This window comes from Hyperolius riggenbachi, chromosome 5 (genome assembly GCF_040937935.1).
Source record: "Hyperolius riggenbachi isolate aHypRig1 chromosome 5, aHypRig1.pri, whole genome shotgun sequence".
NCBI classification, from domain to species: Eukaryota; Metazoa; Chordata; class Amphibia; order Anura; family Hyperoliidae; genus Hyperolius; species Hyperolius riggenbachi.
This window is the reverse complement of record NC_090650.1, coordinates 414,990,033-415,014,376: the sequence shown is the minus strand read 5'-3', so window position 1 is coordinate 415,014,376 and position 24,344 is coordinate 414,990,033. Positions and strand designations below refer to the sequence as shown.

The 24,344-nt window shown below is 44.2% G+C and overlaps 1 protein-coding gene across 4 annotated transcripts in view; it reads left to right on the top strand.

The window, feature by feature from the left end:
* The window catches only part of ZHX1 (zinc fingers and homeoboxes 1), a 60,050-nt gene that overhangs the window by 23,692 nt on the left and 12,014 nt on the right, over nucleotides 1–24,344 (top strand). For 3 of the 4 annotated variants that reach the window (XM_068237988.1, XM_068237985.1, XM_068237989.1), the window contains one exon: nucleotides 494–5,759. The exons of the other annotated variant lie outside the window; for it this stretch is intronic. The gene's annotated coding sequence lies outside the window, so the exon portion shown is untranslated. Of the gene's footprint in view, nucleotides 1–493; nucleotides 5,760–24,344 lie in introns of those variants that run through there. 4 annotated transcript variants of the gene reach the window in all.

The following is a 24,344-nucleotide window of genomic DNA, read 5'->3' as shown; positions in this document are numbered from 1 at the left end:
TGGTCCAGTAGACCTGTGATTGGTGTATTTAGGGGTTAGGTGGTCCAGTAGACCTGTGATTGGTGGATCTAGGGGTTAGGTAGTCAGATAGACCTGTGATTGGTGTATTTAGGGGTTAGGTAGTCTGATAGATCTGTGATTGGTGTATTTAGGGATTAGGTAGTCTCATAGACCTGTGATTGGTGGATTTAGGGGGTTAGGTAGTCTCATAGATCTGTGATTGGTGGCTTTAGGGGTTAGTCTCATAGATCTGTGATTGGTGGCTTTAGGGGTTAAGTAGTCAGATAGACCTGTGATTGGTGGCTTTAGGGGTTAGGTAGTCCGATTAGACCTGTGATTGGTGGCTTTAGGGGTTAGGTAATCCGATAGACCTGTGATTTATGTATTTAGGGGTTAGGTAGACCTGGAGACCTGTGATTGATGGATGTTGTCCGAGCACCACTGTGCCCAGCAGAACATGTTCTGTATTGTGATATTCTTCCTCCTTTTGCAGGGTGGAGAAGCCCTCCAGAGAAGACGACACTGGCCTTCAATCTTTACTGTGAAAGGCACATCGATCCTGTCTTGTGAACAGTACAGACTGCAGTAAACAGAGGGAGAGGAATGGCGGCCGTCTGCAGGGAAGGGAGCAGCGGGCTCGCATGCTGTGCCAAAGTAGCCACGCTGCAGACAGAGGACCTTGCTGTACATACACATCCAACCTTGTGGGCAGCACATAACTTGTACAATTCAGATTTTAATACGTTTTTACTGACGTTCTTCCCTTATTTTACCCCCCCTTCCTCCCCCTTCCCGTTTTTTTTTCTGCTCTTAGACCTTGTTTTGTGTGAGACAGAAGACAGGTCTGTAATAGCAAACAGTGACCACTAGGTTTGTTTCTATTTTATTTTTTGTCTGTTTTATTTGTGTAGCCTCTCTGCTCTTTAGTGAAACAGATCTAGATTTTTGCTGCCTGCGTCTGTTGACCTGTAACAATCTTTTAGCTTAAAGCGACCAAACTTTTTTTCTTTTGCCTAATCAAAGAGCGCTGTAGTGTGCTGGACGGCCCCCGTGGATTTTGTGCTGAAATCTGTTTGTGCTTTTAGCAGTTCGCATTCTATAGTTTTATATATATATCCCTATACTGTTCTTCTTCCTCAACTGCAAGAGTTGTTAAGCAGGGCGAAGGCTAGATGCACTTTCCTACATTTAATGGCATAAGTCCAGATTTCTTTGTGTGTTTAGTCCTATGAGACCGTGCTATTCGGAGTGCCCTTATCCATCCTTAAAGGACATCTAAATCTAACTTCTTAAATACCTTATATATACTTTTTTGTATATGCCTAGTTTTTCAGCACAAAAAATGTGCTGAAAAGTTACCCTCGGCTTATATGTGAGTCAGTTGAGCAGAACGGGTGGTGGAGCAAGTTTTGTTACTGGAAGAGGAGCGCACTAGTGATCCTGCTCTTGCCAGCTGGTTCCCTGCTGTGTCCGTGCCCAGCATCCCCTGCAACGTGGTGTGCAGAGTGCACTGCTCAAGACTGCCTGTGTCCCTGGGCTTGTGGAGTGGAGCGTGCAAGCAACCTTTCAGTGGTGCAATGATCGTGAATTCTACCTGTGTAGCAAAATCGCTGTGTCTCATAATTATGACACCATCTAGTGGCTTCTTGAGACACAAATGTATCATCCTTGGGGCACATGGGGGAGCTGATTTGCACTGGGGGAACATCTGGCTTCTGTGGAGAGGGTTATACTGGGAAAGGAGGCTTATACGCGAGTCAATCACTTTTTACCCGTTTTCTTAGGAAAAAGTGGGTATCTCGGCTTATACGTGGGTCGGCGAGTGTGTGTATATATATAGTACATGCATATAAACGTACATTTCTCCCAGTGTGAAATGCATTATAAATTATTTTTTTTTCCCCAAGCTCCTGTCCCTTAAGCTGAGTACACACGTACGATAACGATCGTTCGAAAACGAACGATAACGACAATCGGACCGATAATCGTGCGCTCCAAATTTTCCAACGATCGTTTTTTTGGACGATAACGACCGTTATCGTTCAATCCGACTGATCCAACCCGGCGGATTTTTTCGAAAGATAATCGTTCATTCGTTGCAGTGTGTACAAAGATCGTTCGATAACGCATGTTCTTATTGCCTGTCATAACGTCACTTCCGTTTGCGCACGCATTTTTTAATCGTTCGTCGTTCAGTACTTTATACTTATATCGCTCACGTGTGTACACAATCGTTCATTACGAACGATCTTTTCAGTCTAATTTGAATATCGTGTAAACGTCACGAATCGTTCGTAACGAACGATCTTTATCGGACGTCTATACGAACCCTTACAGTAGGTAGTGAAAATCTAACGGGTTTTGGACTAGTCCATCTCCTCATGGGGGATTCTCGGTTATTTCTTTATTTACAAATACACCTACTGAACTGCAGTTGCTCAGACCAACTGCCTAAATGTGCAAACAAGTAGGAAAGCTGGCTGACTTATTTGGATAGATCTGTTTCAGGGAGGGCTTTTGGGAAGATTAAAGAGAATATTGATATCCCATGAGGAAATGGACTAGTCCAATATCTGTCATATCTGTCAGCTTTTTACTACCTATCGTGACAGTAGCATAGGCAAAATGTAATTTATAGTGCATTGTTACACATGGAGAAATGTACATTTCATATGTAAGGTTTTATATTTTACTAATGTTCGCTATAGTGGTCCTTGCATTGTTGTTCTGAAAACCGCAGTTCATTGAGTTTGAAGTTGTGTTGTCGGCCTGCCTACTTTGTGTTTTTGTGCATATGAAGCACAGTCAGTGTGCAGTGTTCCTAACCGTAACTACCAGGCATGTCATAGTTTGAGGCTGGTCTTTTGTTATTTGTGCAGGCCAATTGCTAATGCAATAAGGCAGGAGTTTGTGGATAATTAATCTGTATGCCAAAGTATGGTTTCCATGGTTTCAAAAGGTGCAGTTTGTTTCTTGTTTGTTTGGAAGATTCTCAGCTGGCTGCAGACTAAAATGGAAAGAGTATTTAATAAAGTGCATCACATTGAAAACACCACCGATCCATGTTTATCACAGTTTTTTTTAAGAGGAACTTAAAGGAGAACTTCGTCAGAGTATGGAGGTTGCCATTTTTATTTTTAAAAAATACCAGTTGTTTGGCGGCCCTGCTGATCCTCAGCCTCTAATACTTTTAGCCGTAGGCCCTAAACAAGCATATGCAGATCAGATGTTTCTGACATTGTCCGATCTGACAAGATTAGCTACATGCTTGTTCCTGGTGTTATTAAGACACTATTGCAGCCAAATAGATCAGCGGGGCTGCCATGCAAATGGTATTGTATAAACGGAAATACCTGTAAGTATGGCAGCCTCCATATACCCCTCACTTCAGTTGTCCTTTAAAGGATTGAATTTCCTTCCAATCAGTATCTGATGCCCCCTTTCCCACAAGAAAGGTTTACCTTTTTTTTGACTAGATAACCAGGAGGGTCTGTATGGCTGATATTGTGGTGAAACCCCTCCCACAGCGTGATGTCATGACCATGGTCCTGACAGTTTCCTGTCTGCGAACCTTGTGGCAAATAATGGCTTTTTTCCAACTGTAAAAGATAAGTAAAAATACCTAATCACCTCACCTGAACATAAAAAACAGCAGTGTCCTTGTCAGACCTTCTGTAGCATAAAAAAGACTAGATGAGTCTTCTGACCACCAGGGGGTGTAGTGAGCAATGTTTTCACTATAGTGAATGCTAATCCTGTATTCTACACCCCACAGTGAATACAGTGAATTTCTGACAGCAGAAAGTAATAATACATTTGATTACGGAGATCGCCGGGGGCATTTTCTGGTGAGAAGGGTATGACTGCTCTGTTTCTCTAAAGGTGCTTGTTAACGATCCAATTTTTCAAACAATTGACCATCCGATCGTTGTGATCGATTGAAAATGTACGTCACAACCCAATGGATGGGAAAATAATAAGCAATCCGATCCGTCTAAAAGAATAGTTCGGGAAGTAGGTTCAATGGAATGGTTGACAGTATCATTAACGGTACTCAATCGTTTAGTAAATTATACCATTAAAAGGAACCCGAGGTGTGAGACCTATGAAAGCGGCCATGTTTATTTCCTTTTAAACAATACCAGTTGCCTGGCAGTCCTGCTGATAATTTCTGATCAGTGCATTCTAAATCACACACCTGAAACAAGCATGCTTGTCAGATTTGTCATAGACATCTGGTCTGCATGCTTGTTCAGGGTCTATGGCTTAAAGTATTAGAGGCAGCGGATCAGCAGGACAGCCAGGCAATGTGCATTATTTAAAAGGGAATAAACATATCAGCCTTCATATCCCTTCCACATCGGGTTCGCTTTAATGAGCGCAGGGCCTATTAAACAAGAAATAGTGCAATTTATTCTTTAAAGCTCTTGACAGAGACAGTGCGGAAGCAAAGTGGGAAAGTTGCACGCAGCCTCTCGTGTTCTGCATCGGGAGAGCTGATCTGCGGATGGTGCTGTGTATGACTGGTTATCCCATGTTTGTCAGTAGTCATTGTTTTCTTTTGAGCTACTTGTTGCTTCAGCTTTATTGGCGTGAGCCTTAGTGAGGGAAGGGTTACGCGTGCCCTGACGACGCATGTGCGTCCCTCAGTCAGTCTGAGCAGCAGGTTGGAGGCGGCAACAACTCGCTGCAGTTAGGTCAACGATTCTGCCCAGCAGCATTTAGCCCATTAGTAGCTTCAATAGAGTTGTCTTTGCCCGCAGTCGGCAGAACTCGTACTTGTGCTGTAAATACTTGGCATCCTTTGATGTCTGTCTGCTAGCAGAAAATGTAGAAACTGAAAGCAGAAGTCCTCTGTTATTGTCTCACACTGCCCCCTAGTGACAAGCGGCCATAAATACACGTAAGCAGTACTAATTTGAAGCAGGGAAATGCAACAAATAAGAAATAAAAAAAAAAAAAAAGTTCTAAAATAAATTGGCCTGGAGCACTTGCCTCTAAATAATTTGGCTGCTAAAGGGAATTACAATGAAATTAATGAAGAATTACAATGACAGTTTTTCTTTACTGCTCCAGTGGGGTTACCACACTATAACTACTAAAACAAAATCTTGTTTAAAAAAAGAAAAAGTGCCTAAAATAAGTTACTTTTACCCTGCCTTATCACATGATTGCGCCAAAATAGAGCTGCGCTGCTCTCAGCTCTCCCTGCTGTGCAGGAGATTTTCCTTTTGATCTACTATCGACAAAAGATGAGATTGTTTGTTTATGAAGCCGGGATCTTATATGACTGACTGATGTGATAGCTGCACTATTCCTAAGCAGCAGACTTGCCCCTTTCTCTGACTGAGCAGGATACTCATGCAATTGTTGCTTCCAGCACTGTGATGTGGGAGAGTTGTGCATTTTTCACACAAATGGCATTACTTTGGCACAAAGTTAGGTAGGATAACTATATGGGCAATAAGAAGATGGGAGACAGAAGATAGGTTTTTGTATGTTGTGCCAGACTGTAATTCTGCTTTTAAGAAGAGTAGACTGTGATTGGACAGCACTAAGGAAGAGGTACTGGAACAGATTCAGTGGTTTGCCCTGTGCTGTGAATGATTGCCATTTGGCAGTTGAGCCTAACAAACACAGAATAAACATTGAAGGTATGGCCACACAGTTTTGTTTTTTTATGTGAATTTAAAGTGAACCTGAGGTTCCATACTTACCTGGGGCTTACTTAAAGTGAAACAGAGACTGAGCACCCTCATGTATTTTACCATATATATCAGTGGGAACATTAGAGAAAACACCTACCCTGCTCTCTGTTTCATTCTTCACTGTTCATCTTGCTTCTTTTCAGCCCTGATAAAATCCCGACTGTGCATTCAGTCTAGCTTTGCTATAATGACTCAGCTATAATGATTCCTGAGCAGAGCCACAAGGGGGCAGGCTTGGGCTTGAAAAGACATCAGAGAAGACACACAGCTATAATGATTCCTGAGCAAAGCCAGACTGAATGCTCAGTCAGGGATTTTATTATGCTTGAATGAAACAAAGAGCAGGGTAGGTGTTTTCTCTAATGTCCCCACTGATATATATGGTAAAATACATGAGGGTGCTTCCTCTCTGGTTCACTTTTAGCCCTGTTAATGCTGCTTGTCCCTCGCTGCTATTGTCTTCGAAAGCCTGGCCGAGTCGCGCTCCGTCGCGCATGCGCGGTCCTGCCAGGCGCACTCTGTTGACGCGCTCCCACCCCTGGGAGCGATCTGCGTCTGCACAGAACTGATAGTTTGCAGCGACGTGTAGGCGGCAGGGCAGTGCGCCGGGCTGTGCATGCGGGACAGAGTGCGGCTCAGCCAGGGCTTTCGGGGATCATTGCGGGTGACAGGAGTCACCCAGCGAGACGGCGAGGGACAAGCAGTGTTAACCGGTCTTAAGGAAGCCACAGGTAAGTTTTGTACCAGAGACTCTTCTCATCTCAGGTACACTTTAAGTGTGACTATAATGCCTTAAAATGAGGCTCTGATCAATAATATACTGGCAATACTGCTTGTAGTTTTTGCTTTAAACCTGCTGTTTATACAGAAATGACTGGACTCCTCTGTAGTCAGTGATTGCTGCTAAAAAGATTAAGGGAGGGGAACACACTTCCGGGGCCGTTTTCCACTGCAATTCGCGGGTCTCCGTCAACTTTTGCGTTCGCGGTTTCCACAAACATTTAGCCACAATTCACTGCATAACAGAAGATGTCCTTGTCAGGAGTACTCTGTGCATGTAACAGCTGTAACTCTGTCTGCTTTCATAACATTGTTTACAGGTCTCCTCCATTAGAATGAGGTTGAATAAACTGGCAGGGTGCGCCCTCTAGTGGCTGGAGAGAGCAGCTAGGATGCTTTTAAACAGTTTGCAATGCTTACACCTAAACTAGTGGTCCTGGGTACAACCTCTAAAGTCACCAGGCAGCACGGATGGTTACAGGGACTGTGATAGTGACTATACCTACCTTTTATGCATTTGGAGTGTTTTGCACAATTTATAAACTCCATTCAAAAGCGGTTTCCTAGTTTCTCATCGCAGAATGGCTGTCTGTACCTTTTTTTGTATTTTATCCGTGTTTTTTTTTTTTTTCACTTAGTTTTCTGCAGCTTACCGTTCATTATACCCCATGCAGTCATGCATGTTTTTTACTTAGCCAGTATGTGATGCTGCTACCCCAATTCCAGCCACAACTTTTAGGTTTCGGATATATAGTAGTCATAACTACATCAACACTATTCAGCCAATGACCGCGCTGCCGGTTGTAGGTGTTGCGTGATTGGAGAATTGTTCCCTATTAGGTTTCCTGCTTGGTCATCTCTACCATACTAGCTCCCAATCTTCTGTCGGTCTAAACAGACTATTTAAAAGAAAAATCTAGCCCAAGTTTCCTAGATTACTCATGTGCTTCAAGCTTAGTGTAATTAAGTTGAAGTCACATGACTGGGGTTGGATGTGTGTTGAACCACCTTTTCCTTTGTGTGAGTTTTTATATAATCTCTTGCGAACAGGTTCATTAGGCCCTTCGTTCATGTTAAATAATGTTCTTTTGTGAGTTGACAGACCTGCAGCAGGATCTGAAAGGGCGGAGTCTAAAGCAGTAGCCACGCCCCCAGCTCAGACGCAGCTAGTAGACGAATGCCGGGATTAACTTTTTAGAGGAGCTCCGCCTGTAGAATTCGTCCCCTTGAGTCGGTATAAATGCTTGGAGTGTATCGTTTGCATTCTCACATATCTGTCTATACACAGTTGGAAATATTTTGATGTTGTATCTTGATTTTCTGCAGATTTGTAGCTTAGGTCTTCTGGCTTTTTGTTTCTGAGTTGGTTGAGCTGACGGAGGGTCCGTAGTGCACAAACAAGAATAGTTAGGTGGGGGATGGTGCTTGAGCCATCGGGTCTGATCGCATATCCAACCATACAAGGCTGTCGCTCTTGTGACGCTTTTGTGCCAATTTCAAAAGGAATATCTTGCTAAAAAAAAAAAAAAAAAATTGTTACGTTTTCAATGTGTTATCGATGAGGTCAGAAGGGAGTATTTTGCACAGTGTATGAGAAATAAAAGTAAGCCTTTGAGAGCAGCACGGACGAGGCTGTTGCCGACTTTCTGAAAAAAGCTAGTTCATAGTTACATAGTTATTTGGGTTGAAAAAAGACATACGTCCATCAAGTTCAACCAGTACAAAGTACAACTCCATCCTGCTCCCTCACATATCCCTGTTCATCCAGAGGAAGGCGAAAAACCCTTACAAGGCATGGTCCAATTAGCCCCAAAAGGGAAAAAAATCCTTCCCGACTCCAGATGGCAATCAGATAAAATCCCTGGATCAACATCATTAGGCATTCCTAGTAATTGTAGCCATGGATGTCTTTCAACGCAAGGAAAGCATCTAAGCCCCCTTTAAATGCAGGTATAGAATTTGCCATAACTACTTCCTGTGGCAATGCATTCCACATCTTAATCACTCTTACTGTAAAGAACCCTTTCCTAAATGGCTGAAACGTTTTTCCTCCATTCGCAGATCATGTCCTCTAGTTCCTTTTACGGTAATACTGATTCATGGTCTACAGCATTGGGAGCTAGGACCCGATCTATTCTTCCCTTCACACTGTCTTTTGTCTCATGGCCTTCTATCCAAAATGGTGTCCCTCTTCCCTGGATAGCTGCAGGAGCTATTTCCCTAGCAGCCCCAAACTTAAGCCTCATACACCCAATAGTTGGTTCTTGGCCAAGGTGACCATTTGGCACCACCTATGCCAAGAATCTAGCATGTGTACAGAAGTCACAAACACTGGTTCGCACGACAGCCGGGGGCCCCAGCCTCTCTTACTTGCTGGGGCCCCCAAACCACCATGCGATACCTAGAGGCAAATGCGGGCGAGCTCTGGAACTCTCACTTCTAGGGACTTCAACCCCACTGCCTCTAAACTGAATGCTAACTGCAACACACACATTTGCTCACTACCAAGTCAGGCATGTGTACAGAAGTTCCTGATGCGTCAGTGGGAGATCCAGACTGCCAGATCATCTTGTTCAGATACTTGCCCATTGCTCTCCCTCTTTACCCCTCCCACACCATCGTGTGTGGCGATTCCTAGCTCCATTCCCTCTCAATATCAGCAGAATGTGTTGGTAGGCTAGCAAGGCGCCTGTACGGTCTCTGGCCCAATTGAGTCCTGATCCCTGTGGTCGACAGCAATTGAAGGTGTGTACCTTGCTTTACTTGCAGAGCCCAACTACTACCACCATACGCAGCCTTCGTGTACCATATACAATCCCGGTTTGTGTTGAGCATTCCTTCTCCTCCATAGTGATGGTCATGTCTAGGAGAACTCATGGAGAAGCATGTGATCAGTATGGTCAGGTAATAGATATGCAAGTCTCTGATTTGGTAGTCATGGTCATGTGCTAAAGCAGGATGTCCTCCCAGCAAATCAGAGCTTTGCAAATCAGCTGATCTAACAAATCACATGCTTTTCCATGAGGTCTCCTGGACCTGACCATCATTAGTCCTCCATGTGCAGCTTCTCCTCTCTCCCACGATGAGCTGTGCCATCTCCAGTGGCCCTTACAGAAGCACAGCATTGCTTGGAACAAGGAAGCGGGTCTGGTTGGAGTTTAAAGCCAACGATCATTGTGTTACAGCGCCTGCCGATCGATATCACTCGGGCATGGTTAAAGATCTGTCCTTTCGGGATTCTTAATGAGCCTCAATACCTGAGCATGAACGTTTACAATGCTTGTTGTATAAGCCCCGTTGACAGATTTAAGCTGCTCCTTCGTCCGCTGATCGTCGTCCCGCTTCTCACCCTCCATAGCAATAGGACACAGCGCAAGCCTCAAGGCTAGGAATGTGTCTGTACAGCAGCATTCCGCAAATTGTCGCCCGAGAGATCGTTTCTCGGTCCTTGATGGGTGACAATTCTCACGTGTGTACTTAAGATTCCAGACAGCGTTTATTAGAAGGTCGGCAACAGCAGCCTCCATATTTCTCTCACATTACTGAACCCCCTGCAGTGTTTACCAAGCCGAGAGCCCGTCCCACTATGGAGCAAACCATCTGCTGCATGTGATCTGTATCGCGACTCCTTGCTCCGTACAAAGGCACTCTTCAAATACTTTTTAAAGGGGAAACCATTTCCCCACTTGCTCCTCTTGCCACATATTGGTAGATGCCATCTTTAAATTCTAATATTTATCTTTTAAAATAGGAAACTATTACACAAAACATGCCAATCTAAAGCTTAGTACACACATCCAATTTTGATTGGCCAAGTTTACACCCATGTAGTATGAGAGCTTATCCACACAATACGTTCATAATATTCTAAATCTGTTGGCCCTCATTTTACATGCAGTTGGGAACATTGGACAAGGATTGGCCAATCATAATTAGATGTGTGTTTCAGGCTTTACACCATTCAAAAGACGTACAAACCAACCCTCTGAGGGCAGCGTACCCCTCACTATGCCATCTGCCTGCCCATCATGCCTCTTGGGGGGTAGTATTTACTTTGTTTAAATGGGGGGGCAGTCAACAAGGACACTTGTTGATAATTGTGTGCCTTGATGCAAAACTGTCACAGGCACAGATCGGTGTAACACACGTTCAGCCAGCTAAGAATTTCAGGATGTGGACCATAAGTTGAAACTGCAGTGTTATGCAACCATGGCAACAAAACTTTGTCTGTTCTGTTTGGAATTCTGTTGCCATGAGACAATCCATCAATTAGCAGCTTTCTGCAAGAGTAATTGGCGACAAAAACCATCCATTGGGCGATAATTTCGGGTACGGTGCTGTAGAGAAGCACCGCTAGCCTTTAGCCTGTACATGGAAGGGAAGGGGGGGTGGCGAAAGTATGAAGATCGGTGCACAACAGAGTGAGTTCCTGCAGATAGGGCGTGCAAAAAGAACATTGCTATCGGTCCTGCATGGGCGTCGTGGGCCGTTAATGACTCCCGACGCCTGAGCAAGATTGATCAGTGGCCGCTGTACACACAGAACAATCATCTGTTTCGACTAACAATTATCACATGTGCACGTATCAAAATTCTTATAACCCCGGGTCGGGTTCAGGCGGTAAATCCGCAGCTCAGAGCGGTAATCCCGAGCCTGACTCTGATTAGCCGCCAGAGGTATAGGCAGAATCTGTGCGCAGTGGGTGTTTGTCAGTCACTTCCCTAGGATCCAGATACTGGCACCCATTCTTCTTCCAGTCCTCCGAGGCTCTCGATCCCTCTGGTGAGATTGCCATCTGTCACATGACAGAGGGCAAACTCTCACTGTAAAGGTAGAGAGCCCCTCGGTGGATGGAGGGAGAATTGCAGTGCTGGATTCAGGGTAGGAGAGTTGTATGCAGGGCTGCAGCAGATTTAACTACCAGTATGAATTTTTTTTCTTCCTTTTTTAGGGTGAAAAATTTGCACCACTTTAGACCCTAAAACCCGGAAGTAATCATACCGCTAGCGAGGTTAAAGGAGCAGTTGTGGTAGACACCCCTTCCATTGCAGTCAGTGTACAAAGTGAAGAGATTGAACACACTGCAGTCACCACCCTCTTCAGAAGCTGTTTGGTTTGGAATGACTAAACAAAGGCTGAGAAACTAAACCCTTTAGTCCATGCATCTGGGGCAGCGGGAGGTGTAGCTGTTGCAGTTGGGTCACACGCTGCATTGAGCCCTCTCACTAGATTAAGTATCTTCACTAAGTGACGGGGTAAGTTAGATTTGAGTAATTTGCCACACTGAATATTATGTGAAGGGCAGCCACTGCTTGCTAAACACTGGGGGTATTTATAGAAAGTGCCTGTGTTGCCGGCGGTAACATCTCCAGTTTCCCGCTGTGGTTTCCATGGTGATGGACGCAGACGAGAGCTGGAATTGTGTTTCTGTAGGCAACACATATTTTTTTTTTCTTTTAATAATGCAATCCATATTATTCAATAGGAATGAATTGGTAGATTAAAAAACGACGTATGGCACGTGGCAGCCAATGAGACGCTCTCTCCCACATCCTGGGGTGCAGGAGGAAATTGGGGTAGGAATTGAGTTTCATGGACAGCAAATAACCTGTAAAATTTTTAAATTGGTCCATTATTTTCATTTTTTGTTTTTAAAATTATTTTATTTGTATGTGTAACTTAACAAATGTTTTTAGTGTACTTTTATTCAAAGCATACCTGAAGCTAAAAATACCTTATGATATAATGAATTGTATGTATAGTACGGATAATTAATAGAACATTAGCAAAGAAAAATTCTCATATTTTTTTTTATATTAATCTATATAGCTCTTTTTTATAACATTGCATCATTCTGTCATATTTGCAGTTTTTAAACCACACTCTGTCTTTTAAGCTGTAGAACAAAGTGAATATAATGGCGATTTGAACCTTCCTGCAGTAAAACCTTATCTCGAGCTGTCTCGCCGTTTCTTGGCTGTTTAAGTGCTTCAGAAAACAGGACTGTATTCCTTAGTTTAGAGAAGCTCTTTTGCATAGATAACTGAAGTTTTTTTTTTCCCTCTTCCTGTACTGGAAAACAATATGAGACTCTTTTCATTGCTACTAATGTTCTGTTTCTTAGCTGTACTACACATACAATTCATTAAGTTTATTTTCACTTTGAGAGGTTAAAATATATTTTTTAAAAAGTGGTTTTGATAATGCAATAATATACTTGCATTATTGATATGAGCCTTGTTTTATTATACTGATATGTCACTTTCATGGCTTACAGGTAAAAAAAAATATATATTTATTTTCTGGATCTGTATAGGAGTGCAGAGAGGCAATTTAAAAACAGGGATTGGTGAGGTGACACTTCAGAAGCAGTAGGAAATACTTTAGAAGCACATTTTTCAAAATGGGATCAGCACACACACTGCAGCTTGTTTACTGTCCAGATAGGCATAGAGTAAGGGCTTATATTGTACATACTAGGGGTGACATGCCAGTATTTGAAAACTGGGCCACATTTAGTAATGCGAGTATCCTGCATTGACGAGGCCTTAAATAAAGCACACTTGTGTAGAAGTACACTAACACGGGATGCTTTGAACAGTGCAAGGCGGAGTTTTAATTTCCTTCATTTGCAGTGAAGCCAAATGATGTCCTCTAGTTTAAAGTCACACCCACCTGGTCGTCCATTCAGAAGCCTTATTCCCAGGAAATGAGACTCCTAGACAGTGGAAGTGTTTTTGTTCCTCTTCTTACAACCAATCGGCTTCTACCATTGCTGGTACTAGGGTAGGTTACAGCAAGTACATGGATAAGGCTGTCTGTGCTCACACTTGAGCTGAGAACGGACTTTTTTTTTTTTTTTTTTTGTCTGTTCTCCGCTCATTGCTACACTGACAGTGATCAGCTCCTGTTTTATATATAGGAGCCGCTCACACTTATTACTCTGCAATGGGTCTGCGGGACGCTACACTGTCCACTCCTGCTGGCCGCATGTGATCTGACGCAAGTGGGAACCCAGCCTTACTGTCAGCTTGCTAGGAGAGGAACAAAGGTAATCTACTGTGTGGCTGGATCTGCACAAAATAAAGGTGGCTACTAACAGTCCAATTTCTAGCGAAAAATCGTTCGCACGATCAGATAATTCTGATCGGATTGTTTGTAAATCTCCATTGATGGGCACAATTGATTATGAATGATTATAAAAATAGTCGTCTGATTTGGATTTTGGTCAAACCAAAATTTGGATTTTCTTGTTGGTTGTGATAGATAGGAAGCAAAGATTAGTTCATTGATTGTGTAGTGAACGATTTTTCTTCCGATCAGAATTATCTGATCGCTCGAATGATTTTTATTTTTTGTTTTGGACCATTAGGGATACAAAGTAACATGTTTTAAACCTGGTTGACGGAATACCCTGGTTCCTTGGTAAATGTAAGTGGTAGATGTCACTGCAGCTCTAGTGCTCTCCCCACTGGATTCAGCCAATGAGCAAAGTAATCAGGTATGGTGCGACACTCATGCAGGACCCGCAAAAGAGGCCACTGCATTTCCCAGCATCCCTGCAGTATAATAGTAACCATGTGTCCTTTACAAAAGGAGGTGGGACTATTATCCTCATAAAGTAGTTGACCTTAATGTGCCAGTTATATGGATGCAGAGAGGATCCCCCTCTTTATTTGGTCTCCTTCACCCCAAGTTTACAACTACCATTTCTTTTTATATTATAACTGACCCATCAGTTATATCAGTAAAGTGGTGGCTGTTATGTGTCTTGTCGGGTGAAAGAGACCAAGTAAAAAGAGCGAGCGGCCCTGCTCATTACAAGCTGTAGGGTGTGAAAAGTAATTTTTCTGAGCATATTTTTTCACATAAAATATATAAAGTTTATAATGTTTGGGGTGGGCGGATAAAAACTTCTTGTCTTAGTGGTATTTTAACAGACCCCTTTAGTTTATGAAGTGCAGATTCGGCTACATCGGTTCTTTATTACTAGGGATGGTCAGTGAGATGCAAATAATTGGAGTTGATGCAGCATTATGCAAATTTTGTATGCATCTTGAAAATTAACCCATCAGATCTGGCTGAGGTAAAATTTTGTTCGGTCCATTTTCAAGCGCCATAAATTTGCATAATCTCACATCAACTCAAAAATTATTTGCATCTCACTGACCCCCCCCCCCCCCCCCCCATTTATTACTGCTTCTGACTATAGTCAGTTAATGAGATGCTTGCATGCAAATTGGTCTGGTCAGTGGACAGGAAGTTCACTTGATTGGACCAATTCCAAGCGGCGTGCAAATTGTAACATCTCACCGACTATTCCTACTAGTGACCTTCGCAGGAGAATGCATCAGCGTTACTGTATGCTGCCATTCCTGGTGCCACTCTCTGAAGGGCACATGTGCCTGTGGAGGGGCCACTAGGTGGCAGCAGTGCAATCACAGCTGTTGGGTTTGATCAATGAGATGTAAATATATTTCGGTTTATGCAAATGTATGCATATTTTATGCAAATATATGCAGATTCAAATAGGGATGATCAATGATATGAAAATTCTTCCGAGTTGATGCAAATGTGTGCATTTTTAAAATGAACCAATCCATTTAAAACCAGGTTTAAACTGACTGGTCCTATTTCAAGCTACATATATTTGCATAAAAATGTGCATAAACTCAGAAGAATTTGCATCTCTTTGATCATCCCTTCCTTCAAAATGGACCAATCTGTTTAAAACTAGGTTTAAATGGATTGGTCCGTTTTCAATCTGCATATATTTGCATAAACAGTCACATAAATTTGCATCCACTCAGAAAAATGTGCATATCATTGATCATTCCTATTCCTAGCAGAGGTTTGAAATCCTGCAGGAACATTTTTACAGCAGGAGAGGAAACTCCTTATTTCACACAAAACGCATTTTCCTGGTAGAGTCTCACGTTATCTTAGCGTTGATTTGTAATGTTACACATCCAGCATCTACGGTACATACGCCGCTTCCCTGCTATTTATTCAGTGTTTTATTGAGCTGGTATGCTTGGGGGTTCCACAGGAAAGTCCAGATTCACAGAGATACAATGGATTTTTCTTATTTTTAATTTTGTGTAAAAAAATAAACTTATGCAACGGTCATGCGAAACGTGTTTGTTTGGAAGACCCTGTAGTGATGTTTCCTTTTGCTTTCTTCATCATTGTAAAGCCATTTCATTGTTTTTGACACCTTTTTTTCTTCAAAGAAGAAATAAATATACTTTGTTTAATGTCTTCTGCAGGCCTCCTATTTTATTTGCATGCGTCTTCATTCATTTAAAGTGGAATGAAACTCTATATTAACTGAAAAAATAATCAAATACAAAATGACTTATTTTGCTTACCTCTACTGTTGTTTTGAGTGTTCACTGTCAGATTTAGGAGAAAGGGGGGTATAACAAAAACATTTCTGCTGGTTTCCATCTTTATTGTTCCTCTGTGATGCCAACAGTGACATCACTTCTGCCCTTTTCTTTTTTTCAACCCAGCTCAGTTGTAATTTTCCCTCCCCACTGCCACAGCTTACTGCCACTCCCACAGCAAACATCACCTACACAACAGGCTTACATCACTGTATAAACCCCCCGGGGGGGGGGGGGGGGGGGTGTCCAATTATTATTTATTTATATAGCACCAACATATTCCACATCGCTTTACAAAACACAGTAAGAGAAAACAACATAGGTACAACCAAAGAATATACAGCAGAGTCTCAAGTGTCACAAATATTGCAACAAGAACAGTAAACATTAGGAGGATGACCCTGCCCTTGCGAGCAATTACCTTCTTCTGGTCATCGTGTCCTCATCTTATTAGAAGTGAGAAGCTTTCTGTTATTTGCATGCTAAGATAAGCTTAAAGAGAGTCTGAAGCGAGAATAAATCTCGCTTCAGACCTCATAGATAGCAGGGGCATGTGTGCCCCTGCTAAAACGCCGCTATCCCGCGGCTAAACGGGGGTCCCTTCACCCCCAAATCCCCCTCCGTGCAGCGGGGGAGCGCTTCCTGGTTGGGGCAGGGCTAACTGCCGCAGCCCTGCCCCACATGTGTCTGTCAGCGCGTATCTCCGCCTCTCCCTCGCCCCTCTCAGTCTTCCTTCACTAAGAGGGGCGGGGGAGAGGCGGCGATGCGCCACTGATATACGCGACTGGAGGCAGGGCTGCAGCCGTTAGCCCTGCCTCCAGGAAGAGAAAATCTGTGACCAAGAAGACGACCAAGGTTTGCGGGGGTGGGTTTGGGGGTGAAGGGACCCCCGTTTAGCTGCAGGATAGTGGCCTTTTAGCAGGGGCACACATGCCCCTGCTAACTATGAGCTCTGAAGCGAGATTTATTCTCGCTTCAGAGTCTCTTTAAACAGGCTGTTTTTTTACAATTCTTTAGTGTTCTGCAGCTTTAAAAGCTCGCTGCAGAGCCATAACACTTAGCACACAAATTAATTTTGCCCCCTTTTTCTTGCCACCAACAGAGCTTTCTGTTGGTGCCATCTGATTGCTGCTGTGATAATTTTTTTTTATTATTTTTTTTTTTTAATAAAAATTATTTTTCTTTTTATTTCTGCTGGCCTCCAAAAGAGGGACAGTTGGGAGCTATGGTATGGGCATCGTGCGGGCCAACATCAAGTCCTGAAGACTGATGTCTGGATTTCTGCTGGACATCAGGAGTAGCGTCACAGTAACTCTTCCTCTTGTCATCGCAACACAAGAAGTGCGGCCATCGTGATTTTTAGCAACTTCTGCAGGATTGCCAGTGATAACAAGTATATGGGAACAATGTCTTTTATCTTGTTGTCCAGCGTTCCACCTTAGCATCTCTCACAGCCGCTGTATGAAGTGGAGAAAACTTCTTGTGAACTCTTTTCATAAGTCTCAGCATGTCAGGAATCCTAACTGGAATCTTTTCCTTGTTGTTGTACAGTAACATGTACTAATTTGGAGTAAATAGAAGACGGCATTGTTTTCCTGGAGACGAAAAGGAAACAGTGGCGATTGTTGCTAGGGTGGAGAGCTATAAATTATCATAAGTTGGGTGGTGATGGGTTCAATTACAGTTTATATTACAGTGCTGATGATAGCTAGGCCTGGGGGGTGATGATGAGCGGGGACACACCAGGATATATGTATACACCTTTTATGTGGTGCAGAAAACACAAACAGTGCTCATCGCTGCTTGAAAGGACTGGAGATCATGGTTGGTCCTGCCTTGAAGAAAAGCCATTGCTGTTTGGGTGCAATAGCTATGATATGAGGACCAGAACCAGTGGGGGAGGGGATTTTTCTTAAACCGTTTCACTTTTCTTAATTTTTTTTTTTTGTTCTCCATCCAATAACAACCATTTTCGTGTGTCCTTATTAAAGTCAACTGTTTTTGTTTTTTTCTGTTGAGGACCATTTACCTTGTATTGTCCTCTGATGCTCTGTCCCCTTTTCATTTGTCTGGCTGCAGCCTGGCGGAGCAGTGCTTTTCAGCGTTGCTAGATTTGGGCGCAGCCGGCGTCTCCATAGACTACAATAGGAATCATTCCTATTGCAGCGCTCAGTGAGTAAGGTTGCTTAAAAGCACAATAATTCGGCCTCCAGAAATCGCTGGAAGCCGAATTATTTCATTCCCCCACTATCCATGGCGGCCTGGAGGGGGAATAGTAATTAAAACGGCCCAGACTTGTGTAGAAACAGGATCAGCCATATACCAACTGTATCCTGCGCCCAAGTCTACCGGCGACGATTTCAAATGTACTGGCAGCCTGGCACCCGAAATCACCATTTATAATTATTTGACCATTTCGGTCGAATATCTTGCTATAGAGAGGAGGCAGAGCTTATTTCCCCTGCTCTGGCACTCCTCCAATCAACTTGCGGAGGCGGGGAGCCGCGCTATTGAGGAGGCGGGGAGCGGCGGTGACTGACCGCCTTCAGGTAAACAGCCGGCTAGCGTCAATCTACATGTCGCTAGCCTGGCGTTTCTTTTTTTTTTATGAGGGGCAGCAGAGCCCTGGGGGAGCCAGGAGACAGTGTGTAAGGACACAGAGGCTGCTTATTGTATACCGCACTTGCCTCTGTGTCCTAAAAGGATTTTTCAAACCCACCTCGGGTTCTCTTTAAAAGGAAATAAATATGGCAGTGTAACGATTGCGGAATAATCTCCGTGATCAGTGCACAAGGCGTGCGCTGAGACGGCGAAAATCCTCCACAAGCGTATGAAGGAGGGAACCCAGCTTTGGTGCAAGCACCAGTAGAGGGCAATTCCCACCGGCAGATGGCGCTGTGGAGTGCAGACGAGTACAACCGCTGCACGGCCACAGATCCCAGATGGGGATTGCATGGATCAAGACAATGCGGGGCTGAACAGCCCTTAAAGAGAAAGAGCACAGGTACAGTATGAATGTGTGTTCACCAAACTAGTCGCGACCCAGCGACGGTGAACACACATCAGCAGAAACAAAGTAAGAACGCAATCGCGAGAGAGGCGATTGCCGAAGGGGACACAAGGCCTAAGCAAGACGGGACGAGAGTAGCAAAGGCACAGCAAATCATACAATGAGACGATAAGGAAAATAACAAATGCTAACTAAACGCGAACACCGCACTCATTCGCAACAGCGAACGCGTTTACACCGCGGTCTCTGCGTGCTAAGCACAACAAAGACAAGCACGCCACCCTAACTAACCACCCACAGACAAACATAAAACCGAGAACGCGAGCGCTTGCTTAACGGTTACCTCACCAAGCCTACAGCAAGCGTTCGTATCAGACAAACGGAAAACAGGAATAAGCTAGGAAGGATCCACAGCCGCTACCGCTAGGGGCTAGTGCGATCCAGGAAAACAGAACAGAAGGATCCACAGCACTAGCGCAAGGCTAGTGCGATCCAGGCAAGACAGATCAGAAGGATCCACAGCACTACCGCTAGAGGCTAGTGTGATCCAGGAAAACAGAACAGAAGGATCCACAGCGCTAGCGCAAGACTAGTGCGATCCAAGCAAGACAGATCAGAAGGGGCTACCGGTAGCAACTGCTGCCCCGGTTAGCACCCAGACAAACAGAACGATTTCCTGTCGACCACCGCTGGGACAGGACAATCGCAACAGACAGACAAAACAGATATGCAATCTAACTGCACTAGGAACTGCCTAGTACAGCTCCGAGAATTACTCGAAGATAACTTTAACAAGAAATGGCATGGCTGACACTCTAGGAGTGTTTACAACAAACCCTGAAGAAATGACCAGCAAAGGATTGTGGGTGATCCCAACCTTTATACTGCCAGCAGCTAGATGATTTGCATAACCAATGTATGCAAATCCCTTAGCAACAGAGCAGGTCTGGAACTTGCAAGACAAAGCCAGGTCTCTTATCCAGAGACCTGCATCCCTCAGACACAAGGAATGGTCAAACAGCTGTCTGCCTGTGCAGCCAGCCGAGCGGATCATTACAGGCAGCCTCCATACTCCTTTCACTTCAGTTGTCCTTTTAACTGCTTCCTGAATAGAGTAGAATATCTATGCCCCTTACTACTTGTTCTCAGCTCTAGGGCTGTAGATATTCGTACCCTGCATCTTGTTGCCAGGGTAGCACTGATTGGTGCAGGGGAACATGCATTCCCTGAGCCAATCTGTGCCTTTTTGCTAGTAACAGGGATCACTTCTATGCGAGTCTAGCGCCCTTGAAGTTTCAAAGCCACAATGCACGATCAGGCATGTGTATACACAATCAATTGCATGCACACACTATCCTGTGTGTACACATGCTTCCATGAGACCTTGTGTGTGTGCATGCACTCTCGCATGTGCACTCACCTAAAGGATTATTAGGAACACCATACTAATACGTTGTTTGAGCCCCTTTCCACTTCAGAACTGCCTTAATTCTACTTGGCATTGATTCAACAAGGCGCTGAAAGCATTCTTTAGAAATGTTGGCCCATATTGATAGGATAGCATCTTGCAGTTGATGGAGATTTGTGAGATGCACATCCAGGGCACGAAGCTCCCGTTCCATCACATCCCAAAGATGCTCTATTGGGTTGAGATCTGGTGACTGTGAGGACCATTTTATTATTTATTTTATTTATTTATTTATTTGTTGTATTTATAAAGCGCCAACATATTACGCAGCGCTGGACATTAATTTAGGTTACAGACAATATTTAGGGGTGACAAACAGCAATATGACAATACAGGAATACAAGAAAACCAGATCACACAGCACAGTATGAGTACAAGGTAATGCTTAGTCAGTCACTGGAGGGGAGCATGGAGTTAGGCAAGTTAGGTTCACTCAAATGCATAGCATGGGTGCACAGTAATAGAGGTGCATGATCAGGTAGGACACAAAAGGAGTGAGGACCCTGCCCAAAGGCTTACAATCTAGAGGGAGAGGTAGGGACACGAGAGGTAGGGGACCAGAGTTCGGCTGTGGGTTTAGAGCAATTGTGAGGGGTGGTATGCAAGAGTGAAAAGGTGAGTTTTGAGGGCCTTCTTGAAGGTGTTGAAGGAGGGGGCTGCCCTAATGGGTGGAGGTAGGGAGTTCCATAGTGTCGGAGCGGCTCTTGAGAAATCTTGGAGGCGTGCATGGGACTGGGTGATTCGGGGGACGGTCAGGCAAAGTTCATTGGAGGAGCGGAGTGAGCGGCTTGGTGTGTATCTCTGAGTAAGATCAGAAATGTAGGTTGGACAGGTTTTGTGGATGGATTTGTAGGTCAGACACAATATCTTGAATCTGATTCTGGACTGGATAGGAAGCCAGTGGAGGGATTCACGGAGGGGAGCCGCCCTGGTGGAGCGATGGGAGGAGTGGATAATTCTGGCAGCCGCATTCATGATGGACTGCAGTGGGGCTATTCGGGTCTTAGGGAGTCCAGACAGAAGGGCATTGCAGTAGTCGAGGCGGGAAATTATGAGGGCATGGATGAGGAGTTTGGTGGTGGCAGGGGTCAGGAAAGGGCGAATCTTACAGATGTTACGAAGGTGGAAGTTGCAGGACTTTGTGAGGTTTTGGATGTGGGGAGTGAAGGAGAGTGCGGAGTCCAGGTTGACACCCAGACAGCGGGCTTGAGAGGTAGGGTGAATAGTAGTGTGGTTAACAGTGACCTGCACATCTGGGAGGTCCAGGGATGACCGGGGTGGGAAGATCATAAATTCCGTTTTGTCTGGATTTAGTTTTAGGAACCTAGCGGACATCCAGGAGGAGATGGCAGATAGGCAGGAGGAGACCTTGTCCATGGTAGTGGTGGATATGTCAGGGGTGTGGAGATAGATTTGGGTGTCATCTGCATACAGATGATAGATAGTTATGATTTTAGCACAGTGAACTCATTGTCATGTTCAAGAAACCAATTTAAAATGATTCGAGCTTTGTGACATGGTGCATTATCCTGCTGGAAGTAGCCATCAGAGGATGGGTACATGGTGGTCATGAAGGGATAGACCTGGTCAGAAACAATGCTCAGGTAGCCCATGGCATTTAAACGATGCCCAATTGGCACTAAGGGGCCTAAAGTGTGCCTAGAAAACATTCCCCACACCATTACACCACCACCACCAGCCTGCACAGTGGTAACAAGGCTTGATGGATCCATGTTCTCATTCTGTTTATGCCAAATTCTACATACATCAGACTAGGCAACATTGTTCCAATCTTCAACTGTCCAATTTTGGTGAGCTCGTGCAAATTGTAGCCTCTTTTTCCTATTTGTAGTGAAGATGAGTGGTACCTGGTGGGGTCTTCTGCTGTTTTAGACCATCCGCCTCAAGGTTGTGCGTGTTGTGGCTTCCCAAATGCTTTGCTGCATACCTCGGTTGTAACGAGCTCTTCTATCAGCTTGAATCAGTCGGCCAATTCTCCTCTGACCTCTAGCATCAACAAGGCACTTTCCCCCACTGGACTGCCGTATTCTGTAAGTTTTCGCTTTTCACACCATTCTTTGAAAGCCCTAGAAATGGTTGTGTGTGAAAATCGCAGTAACTGAGCAGATTGTGAATTATTCAGACCGGCTCTTCTGGCACCAACAACCATGCCACGCTCAAGATAAATCACCTTTCCCATTCTGACATTCAGTTTGGAGTTCAGGAGATTGTCTTGACCAGGGCCACACCCCTAAATGCATTGAAGCAACTGCCATGTGATTGGTTGATTAGATAACTGCATTAATGAGAATTTGAACAGGTTAGGTGAGTGTATATGTGCTTTCACAAATTCTTCCGACGACTCCCAATGCAGCACTGATTGGTGCAAGTTCCCTGAGCCTATCTGTGCCTTTTTTTGTGTGAAGAATCACTGTTACAGTCAGTAACAGTGATCATTCTTGGGCTGTAACCATATTGCATCTCAGAAAACTGCAGCTGTTTTCCACGAGCAATTCTGTGCATTTACTGCACGTTTTAACATGTGCCTCACTCACCATAGACCTCCGACACATGCTGACAGTCTATGGTAAGCGCAGGCACATGATTATGCACGTACCCTCACAGGTCCTTGTGCACACACTTTTGTGCACCTTCACACTTTTGTACGTGTGCGCACACACTCCTGACAACTCTCAAGGCAGCACTGATTGGTGCAAGGGAACATGTGTTGTGAGTGATCGCTGTCACAGCCAGTAATGGTACCCTTAGGCCAAGACCACTTGCATGGCACAAAATGGGTACGGTCTTCGCAGGGTGATTTTGGACATCTTTTAATGTGCACATCACACACCATAGACTTCCGCCACTTGCCGCTAGCCTATGATAATCGCAGGCGCGTAGCGATTTTATGCAGGGGGTGATGCGCGGGAATAGTGGTAGCAAATTTGCGAACATTGGAATGAATGTGCGCGTGACCATTAAAAAGCACCATGTGTGGTCCTAGCCTTTAAAGGATACCCAAGGTGACATGTGACATGAGATCGACATGTGTATGTACAGTGCCAAGCACACAAATAACTATGCTGTGTTCCTTTTTTTCTTTCTCTGCCTGAAAAAGATAAATATCAGGTATGTAAGTGGCTGACTCTGTCCTGATTCAGACAGGAAGTGACTACAGTGTGACCCTCACTGATAAGAAATTCCAACTATAAAACACTTTCCTAGCACAAAATGGCTTCTGAGAGCAGGAAAGAGATAAAAAAAGGATCAATAGTTCAAAGATTTTAGCTCTGGTATACTTCAATGAATGTGTCATTGGGCAAAAACAATAAAACAGTTAAAACTTAAAACAGTTAAGCCTTAAAAAATATATTTTTTTACTTACAATTCCTCTTCATCATTATGTCAATAGCTGAAACACCACATCCCCGCGGCAGAACGAGGCCTCTATACCTCCCAAATCCCGGGACAAAATTCCACGACTTTCCAGGTCGTGGGTTTTGTTCCCCGGGGAGGCAGAGCTTTCCGCTCTAGCTCTGCCTCTGCTCACGTCAATCTGTGCGCGGATCTCCACCTCTCCCCGCCCCTCTCAGTGAAAGAAGACTGAGAGGGGCTGGGAGAGGCGGCGATTGCAGCAGATTGACGCAAGCAGAGGCAGACCTACAGCACAAAGCTCTGACTTTAACAGTAAGCAATCCCCAGATTTTGCCCCGGGGATTTGGGGGGTATAGAAGCATCGTTCTGCCGCGGGAATGCGGCATTTCAGCTATTGGCATAATGCTGAAGAGGAATTGTAAGTAAAAAGAGATTTTTTTTTAAGGCTTCAGACTCTCTTGAAAAAGTAGAATTAAGCATAAAATACAAACTGAGGAATATCTTAAAAAGTCATTTTTAGAAGAAGGAAGATACATACAATCGTTTATTTCATTAGTTTATTTTTGCCTCAGGTGTCCTTTACTGGGGGGGGGGGGGCTGCGCTCCTGGCCGTG